Here is a 10000-nt window from a genome sequence, read left to right as displayed (position 1 = left end):
AGAGACCGAATGATAAAGGTGGTATTCATGAGCGAAATCACAAAAGAGGAACTGTTAGCAAGGAAGAGCCATCTAGCAAATGTACAGAAGTTCAAAAAAGTATTCCTGCAGAGGGATATGACAAGGGAAAAGAGAAAGCAGGCAGCAGATGCGAGGAAGAAGCGCAGGGAGAGAGAAAGGAATCAGAGTACCACAACCCCGAACCCTACAATCCCAGAGGGGAGTGGGGAACCCTCCTTAAACAGTGCAACAGCCACAGGAAGTGGGGCACCACCCCCACATTCTACCCAACAGACACCCAACCTGCCCCATCCCTTGTCAGCCACCCCCCCCCCCCCTAAGTACCCACCTAGGGAGCCCTCCCCCTACCCACCCGCCCTCCTCCCACTTACTCCTCTCCCCAGGACCTCCCTTTTCCCCCATCCCCCAAGCCCTCCTTCTACATATCCTCCTGTCCCTCCCACCCCCCAAGTCCTTCGTTCTCCCATGCCCCCCTAAGCCCCCCACCCCACCTAAGTCTTCCTCTCTCCACCACTCCCCTAAACCCTCCCCTCTTCCTCACCCACCTCAGCCTTCCTTTTCCCCCCACGCCCTCCCCCCTTTTCTGCCCCCCCATCCCCCAAAGTCTCTCCCCTCCCACCCCCTCCAATCCTCCCCCTCTCACTCTCCCCCCAACCCTCCCCCTCTCACTCTCCCTCCTACCCTCCCCCTCTCACCCCCCCCATACCCTCCCACTCTCCCCCCCCCCCAAGCCCTCCCTCCTCCACCAGTCTCCCCTTACCAGATTCTGCCAGCTCCCACTCACCCCAGATCCCACAGGTCCCCCCCCCCCCAAGAGGAGAAGCAGAAGATAATCAGTTTTAGGGGAGATGTATGCAAACATAGATGTGATCACTAGCAAGACAAGTGAACTAAGGAAAGAGCACAAGAAGTGAACCCAGACGTAATCGGACTCACTGAAACAAAACTCTCTGGAATCATAACGAATTCCGTGTTTCCCCAGGAGTACACAGTAATAAGGAAAGAGAGGGAAGGTAGGGGAGGAGGCGGAGTGGCCTTACTCGTGAGAAAGGAATGGAGTTTTAAGGAGATGGCTATCCCGGGCTGTGAGGGGTTCAGAGACTACATAGCAGGCACCATGACAATGGGAGGACCAAGAATAGTAGTAACAGTAATATATAACCCTCCACCAAATGACAGAAGACCCAGTCAAGAGTATAAAAACAACAACATGGCAGTTAACACTATAATTGAGAGGGCAGCCTCTGCTGCCTGTAGAAATAGATCCCACCTGTTCATCATGGGGGACTTCAATCACGGATGGATTGACTGGAAGAACAAGGAACCGCATGGAGGTGAGGATACATGGAGAGCCAAACTATAGCAGGTGGTGACTAGAAAATGTTTAACCCAGCATGTCAGAAAACCCACAAGGATGAGAGGAAATGACGAACCAGCGAGACTCGACCTAGTCTTCACTCTGAACGACTCCGACATAAGAGAAATCGGTTTTGAGGACCCAGTTGGAATGAGCGACCACAGTATACTGGTGTTTGAGTACCTGATTGGAGAAGGTTATTGAACTCGAGGAGGGATACCGAAACCAAAGGTTAGCATACCTAAAGGGAAACTATGAGGACATAAGAAAATTCCTAACAGATATAGCATGGGAAACAGAGCTCAGGGGAAAGACGGCCCATAATATGATGGACTACATCACACAGAAGTGTAAAAAAGTGAAATGAAGATGAGAAACCTATGGTTAAATCAGAGTTGTAGGCTAGCTAAGCAGCAAAGTAAAAGGGCATGGAGAAACTATAGGAATAACAGGACACTGGAGAGCAGAGAAAGATACCAGAATGCTAGGAATGAATATGTCAGGTTGAGAAGAGAGGCAGAAAGACAATACGAAAATGGCATCGCAAGCAAGGCAAAGACTCAGCCTAAATTGCTGCATAGCTACATCAGGAGAAAAACAACAGTAAAGGAACAAGTTATGAAATTAAGGATAGAGGCAGAAGGATTCACTACAAACGACAAGGAAGTGTGTGAGGAACTGAATAAGAAATTCCAGGAGGTCTTCACCTTAGAGCCAGGAGAAATTCCAGAGATAAGAGAGGGAATAGCTAACCAGGAACCATTGGAAGAGTTTGAGATTACCAGCGGGGAAGTAAGGAAGTGTTTACTAGAGTTGGATGTGACAAAGGCTATAGGCCCAGATGGACTCTCCCCTTGGATACTAAAGGAAGGAGCAGAAGAACTGTGCCTACCACTCTCCATAGTGTATAACAAATCACTGACAACAGGAGAACTGCCAGATATTTGGAAAGCAGCTAATGTAGTCCCGATATACAAGAAAAGGGATAGACAGGAGGCACTGAACTACAGGCCAGTGTCCCTAACCTGCATACCATGCAAGCTGATGGAGAAGATTGTGCGTAGAAAACTAGTGGAGCATCTGGAGCGAAAGAACTTTGTAACACAGCATCAACATGGGTTCAGGAATGGCAGGTCCTGCCTCACAGGGTTACTTGAATTCTACGACCAGTCAACAAAAATAAGGCATAAAAGAGAAGGGTTGGCAGACTGCATATTTTTGGATTGTCAGAAAGCCTTTGATACAGTACCACACAAGAGGCTACTGAAAAAGCTGGAGATGCAGGCTGGAGTGAAAGGGAAGGTACTCCAATGGATAAAGGAGTACCTGAGCCATAGGAGACAACGAGTCAGTTTGAGGGGTGAGGTCTCAGATTGGCGAGACGTTACAAGTGGAGTCCCGCAGGGGTCAGTCCTTGGACCTATACTGTTTCTGATATATGTAAATGATCTCCCAGAGGTATAGAATCGTTTCTCTCAATGTTTGCCGATGATGCAAAAATTATGAGGAGGATTGAAACAGAGGATGATAGTAGGAGGCTACAAGATGACCTAGACAGACTGAGTGAATGGTCCAACAAATGGGTGTTGAAGTTCAACCCAAGTAAATGCAAAGTAATGAAACTAGGCAGTGGAAACAGGAGGCCAGACACAGGATACAGAATAGGAGATGAAGTACTTAATGAAACGGACAGAGAGAAAGATCTAGGAGTTGATATCACACCAAACCTGTGTCCTGAAGCCCACATAAAAAAGTAACGTCTGCGGCATATGCGAGGCTGGCTAACATTAGAAAAGCGTTCAGGAACCTGTGTAAGGAATCATTCAGAATCTTGTACACCACATATGTAAGACCAATCCTGGAGTATGCGGCCCCAGCATGGAGTCCGTACCTTGTCAAGCACAAGACGAAGCTGGAAAAAGGTTAAAGGTATGCCACTAGACTAGTCACAGAACTAAGAGGTATGAGTTACGAGGAAAAGGCTGCGGGAAATGCACCTTACGACATTGGAAGTCAGAAGAGTAAGGGGAGACATGATCACAACCTACAAAATCCTCAGGGGAATCGACCGGGTAAACAAGTATAAACTATTCAACACTGGTGGTACGCGAACAAGGGGACACAGGTGGAAACTGAGTACCCACATGAGCCACAGAGACGTTAGAAGGAACTTTTTCAATGTCAGAGTAGTTAATGGATGGAATGCATTAGGCAGTGATGTGGTGGAGGCTGACTCCATACACAGTTTCAAATGTAGATATGATAGAGTCCAGTAGGCTCAGGAATCTGTACACCAGTTGATTGACAGTTGAGAGGCGGGACCAAAGAGCCAAAGCTCAACCCCCACAAACACAAATAGGTGAGTACAAATAGGTGAGTGCACACACACACACACACAGTTTGGGGAGCCGGTGGCCGAGCGGACAGCACGCTGGGCACGTGATCCTGTTGGTCCCTGGCGCAGGCGAGAAACGATGGGCAGAGTTTCTTTCACCCTATGCCCCTGTTATCTACCTGTAAATAGGTACCTGGGAGTTAGTCAGCTGTCACGGGCTGCTTCCTTGGGTGTGTGTGTGTGTGTGTGTGGTGTGGGAAAAACGTAGTAGTAGAATCAGTAGACTGATAGTTGAGAGGTGGGCCAAAAGAGCAGGGCTCAACCCACCGCAAGCACAACTAGGTGAATACACACATACACATAATAGCACTCACAGAAAGAAAGCTAACGAAAATCATAACACATGCAGTGTTCCCACAGGACTATTATGTTGTGAGGAAAGAGAGAGAAAGACTAGAAGGTGGTGGTGTAGCTCTGCTGATAAGAAAAGGCTGAAGTTTTGAGGAGATGGTTATTCAGGGCTGTGAAGATTTCAGTGCCTACATAACAGATGTCATAGCAACTGGAGGACTAAAACTTATAATCGTAGTCATATATAACCCATCACCAAATGACAGAAGACACAGACAGGAATGTGAAAAAACAACATGGCCATCATTAATATAATAGAGAGAGCAGCTTCTGTCGCTAGCAGGAACAGATCTGGACTGCTAATCATGGAAGACTTCAACCATGGAAAGATAGACTAGGAGAACAGAGACCCACATGGAGGACCAGCCATATGGAAAGCTAAGCTGATGGATGTGGCAACAGGAAACTTTCTAAGCCAACACATCAAGGGACCAACAAGAATGAGAAGGGAAGATGAGCCAGCTATGCTTGATCTGATATTTACCCCTAAATGAGTGGGATATAAGGGAAGTTAAGTTGGAAGCACCCTTGGGAATAAGTGATCACAGTGTATTGATCTTTGAGTACCTGGTAGAGTTAGGATTTATCTCCCCCAGAAAAGAACTGGGAAACAAAAGGTTGGCGTACCGAAAGGAGAATTATGACGAGATGAGAAGTTTCCTACGGGAAATACCATGGAACACAGAACTCAGAGCTAAGTATGTACAAGACATGATGGACTATGTCACCCAAAAGTGTCAGGAGGCGGTAAACAGGTTTATCCCAGCCCGAAAAGAATAATCCGAGAAGCTAAAGAAGAATCCGTGGTTTAATTGGCCATGTATGGAAGCAAAGAAGCTGAACAAAATGGCGTGGAGGAACTTCTGAAATAACAGAAAACCAGAAAGAAGAGAGAGATACCAGAGAACCAGAAATAAGTATGTTAGAGTGAGAAGAGAAGCAGAGAAAAAGTATGAAAATGATATACCAAACAAAGTCAAGACCTAAAAAAAGCTACTCCACAGTCACATCATGAGGAAAACAACAGTGAAAGAACAGGTGATGAAACTTAGAACGGGTGAGGACAGGTATACAGAGAATGACAAAGAGGTGTGTCAAGAACTTAATAAGAGGTTCCAGGAGGTTTTCACAACAGAACGAGGTGAGGTCCCTGCACTTCGCGGAGTGTTATATCCGTGGAGTGACAGCACTTAAATTAAAACTAGCCAAAACATGGGTACGCCTTCGCCAGTTTATATACACTAAATTTGTGGTGTTTAAATGAACAAATCCACAAGGGGCGTGACGAGGATTCGAACCTGCGTCCAGGAGCATCCCAGACGCTGCCTTAATCGACTGAGCTACGACTTGGTCAAAAGGAGTTGAAACCGAAGTTCTACTGAACTTACTGGAAGTTCCAGTAAGTTCAGTAGAACTTCGGTTTCAACTCCTTTTGACCATGTCGTAGCTTAGTCGATTAAGGCAGCGTGTGGGATGCTCTGGACGCAGGTTCGAATCCTCGTCACGGCCCTTGTGGATTTGTTCATTTGATGCATCACGCAATTGTGATTTCTGTGTGTAATTGTGGTGTTTAATTTTGCGAAAGGTCACTAATAAAAGAATTAATACTTCTAAACAATACTAGACGTTAATAAGAGGCTAACAGTTATCTTGAGTTATCTTGAGATGATTTCGGGGCTTTTTTAGTGTCCCCGCGGCCTGGTCCTCGACCAGGCCTCCACCCCCAGGAAGCAGCCCGTGACAGCTGACTAACACCCAGGTACCTATTTCACTGCTAGGTAACCACAGGATCACAAGTCCAGTGTGCTGTCCGCTCGGCCGACCGGCTCCTCAAACAACACCAATTGTGTATATAATTTATCTTGAGTAGAGAATTATTTAACACATTTATTGCACTAGTATTCACTGCTGAATGCAATTTAACTAAATGCCAACCCACTACAGGATATATTTCAACATAGTCTATGGTCTACTTAAGACTCATAAACCTGGTGTTCCTCTTTGTCCTATCATTTCTTCACGGGGCTCTGTCAGCTATCCTCTTGCCTCCTGGCTCGCTAAAACCCTGACACCTTACCTTGGCACTTTTTCCCCTGCCCACCTTCGTCACTCTCAGGACTTCATAGAAAGACTGCGCCTGCAACCCTCCTGTAAAATGCTTAGTCTTGATGTCGACTCTCTGTTCACTAATGTTCCGCTCGATGACGTTCTCTCTTTCCTTAGACAGAAGGCGTCTGAGGGCCTTCTTCCTCTCCCACTTTCCACTGACGTTTTCCTCTAACTCATTAGACTCTCTGTTGACTCTAACTTGTTCCCTTTTAATGGTAAATATTACACTCAAACTTTCGGTGTCGCTATGGGTGCCCCTCTCTCCCCTTTTCTTGTCAATTTCTTACATGGAATACTTCGAAACTGTTCTTCTTCCTTCTATTGATACTCGTCCCTCTCTCTGGTTTCGCTATGTTAATGACATTTTTGCTTTATGGCCTCATGATCTTAGTCTTTTCCAGCCTTTCCTCTCCTATCTTAACAATCTGGCTCCTTCCATCCATTTCAAAGTTGAATGGGAATCTAATTCCTTCCTTTCTTTTTTTGATGTTCACGTTCACAGCTCTGTGTCTGGGTTCTCTTTCTCTGTCTACCGCAAACCAATGTATAGTGGCATGTACATTCACTTCTTTTCCTACCATTCTCCTCCTGTTAAGAAAAGTGTCCTCGTCTCTCTCTTCCTCCGCGCTCTTCGCATCTGCGACCCTCAGTTTCTTGATTCTGAAATTGCCTTTATCTACAAATCATTCTCTCGCGTTGGTTACCCCTTTGCATTTTATTAACTGTGCCTACTCTCAAGCTAAACGAAATTTCTTTCATCCTAAACCTGCTTCCAACACTACTAGTACTGTGCTCTGCCTTCCCTTCATATCTGAACTCAAAACGTTTACTGATATCTTTCATCCTCTTGACATAAAGCTCGCCTTTCGACAAACCAACACACTTCGTAGCAATCTAGTTCACACTGTTCCTCCTGCTTCTAATGCTGCTGGTGTCTACTCTATTTCCTGTTCGTCTTGTCCTCTACAATACTTTGGCGAAATTGGCCGTACACTCTCTTGTCTTGACAGACTTAATGACAGACTTAAGGAACACAAAAGAAGTGTTAAGTCTGCAGAAAGAAATAATGCTCTCTTCTGTCATGTTAGGGATTATAATCATCCTATTGATTGGTCTTCCTCCAAAATAATCTTTCCTGCCTCTACTCTACACAGACGCCGTCTTGTTGAATCAGCTCTGATACACAACGTACCCAACATGAACTTGAGTCCTGGCTTTGTTGCTGTTGACTCTTTCCTTTCACAGTATGTACTTAAATGCTCTAAACTTTCGAACAAACGTGACCTAACATAAGCTTACCCTTCCATTTATCTTTCTTTCTTTTTCTTAATCCTTGTTTTCTCTTACGATCCCTTTCTTATTCCTATTACTAATCCTCTTTATTACACCTTACCTTTCGTACCTTTTGCCTTGCTTCTTCTCACCTCTCTCTTTCCTATTTATTGCCTTCACCTCCTTCCCTCATCACAATCGACTTGAGAATGGTCCAGGACAGACCGAAACATCGTCGTCCCTTTACTTTATGTGTGGTTTGGTCAACACATTTCAGCCACGTTATTGTGACTCCTCGTCTGCATATGGATGCCACATGAAAGAATCTTACTTTGTTTAGTTTCTTCGATGCTCTAACTTCCTTCCCTTCTTGCCGCCAAGCGTCAAAAGAACTAGCTTAGGTTTCTTAAAGACTGTCTTGCGGAGCAAGTTCTCCCTCTTTCATTTTCTCACTTTCTCCATTTCAACACTTCTGGTTCTCCTTTTCCTGAGCATGCACGTCTCCTTCTTCAAGAATTTATTAATGTCTATAATCACTGCATCTTTGTGAGTTGATTAGTATCTACACCAATCAGGAGTGATTTTGATGAGCTAACCTTTAAGTACTTCCAGTGACACTTGATTATCACTCAAATTATTTGTGTGAATGATTATATATACTTTATATTATTATTAAGTGCTAACCTCCTAGGAGGCAGGATTATAGCCTAGTGACTGCAAACTTTTACTTTAGTCTACTACCATCAGTACTTATTCAGCATTATGAGCAACCCAAGTACAAGCCCCTCATGGCTTAACCAGGCAGCCAGTATGGATATTGCAGGAAAAATTAAATGGACCCCTTGCAGGTCGTAAAGGCTACCTAACCAGACATATCAAGAAATGTGAGGATTTGTCACAACAATCTCCAGTTGATTATGTGGACCTGGAAAGCTATTATCAAGCAGCTGCAAGTAAATTTGAGCAAGTCAAACGCCAAATAGAGAAATATGTGGCTGAACTTGCCAACACCAGTTTATCGGGAACATAAATAGACGATGTTATTATTGATCTAGCGATTTATGAAGGTCACATTCAGACCAAGTTACAACCTTTCGTCAAATTAATTGCCCAGAACACGGCAACATCAACAGTTGCATCTAATCTGAGTCAAGCTGAAGCTCGACTCCCTCAAATTTATTTATCCACTTTCTCAGGAAAAGACGAGGAAGATTGGGACCAATTTTAGAACAAATTCGTGGACCTTGTGGACTCAAAACAATCTTTATCTAAGAGTAGTAAATTTTCTTATCTGCAAGGCTAATTATCAGCTGAATTATCAGTAGTATCACATCTGACATTAACGACGGCTATGACCATGCAGTACAACTCCTCCAGAATAATTATGCTGATCCAGAAGTAAGAACTTCACACTTAGTTCATGAGCTGTTGCATTTATCCTCATCTGAGGCTTCAGCTGATTCACGCCACCTCTTCAAGCTGGAAGTTGAATCCATGATCAAGGCCCTCAGCCTGACAGTAAATACAACTGAAGCTGAGTGGGTCTTGAACATAAGTGTCCAGGAGAAAATACCTAGGCAAGCACTCACAGGCCCAGTATTAATCCTGACGAGACCTATGCCTGCAGACAAACAATACCAATAGAATCTAAATTTATCAGCTGATTATGCAACTCCAGTAGCATTATACTAAGGAGAATACAGCTGACTATAACAACAGAGGTTGATCTTGATATCATCATTTAAAGCTGAAGATGAGTTCATGAGGCCTCAGTGGCAAAACAGTGAAGAGTAGCCTAAACAAGCTACAAGTCACTGCGACCTTTGCTTTGATGTCCATAGGGAATGGAAAGGATGGGGGGGGGGGGGGGTAGAGGGATGGGGAGATGAAATTCAGGAAGAGGATGCGGGTGTAGAGAGAGAGGAGGTTTGAAAGTTCGGTGGCCTGTCCACCATGGGTTGACATTTTTGTATGTGTTGTTTGTTTGCGTATGTGTTATGTTGGGTTGTCAGTACATTGGCTGGGGGGGCTAGTGTCTGTGACCTTGTTGGTGTCCTAAAGCACTAGAGCTGATGGAGTTGGCTGAAGGAGGCTAATCTTAGCAACATCAGGGGAGTTACACTTCTGACGCCACCACAAATGGTTTTTTGGTTTTATATTTTTTTTGTAGGTGTTTTATTTATTTATATATATATATTTTTTTTTATTATTATTATTTTTTTATTTATTTATTTATTTTTTTTTCTTTCTTTCTTTATTCTTCATTTGGTGTAGATTGGGTCCGGGATGGGCCACTCATCTGGATCGTCTGGCAGACCGCTTAGTATCTGAGGGCTTGGGAAGGCCTCATCATGGATATGTCTGATCACTTTTTGTTGGAGAGTGATTCTTCTGGTTCTGTGTGGTGGTTCGTGGATCTCGTAGTCGCTGGTGGTGTTTTCTGCTACGAAGGGATCTTCTGGGTCTGGGACATACATGTTCTTCATGCGGTACAG

This window comes from Procambarus clarkii, chromosome 31, assembly GCF_040958095.1.
Source record: "Procambarus clarkii isolate CNS0578487 chromosome 31, FALCON_Pclarkii_2.0, whole genome shotgun sequence".
Classification (NCBI taxonomy): Eukaryota; Metazoa; Arthropoda; class Malacostraca; order Decapoda; family Cambaridae; genus Procambarus; species Procambarus clarkii.
The sequence above is the reverse complement of the archived record's forward strand: the minus strand, read 5'-3'. Positions refer to the sequence as shown.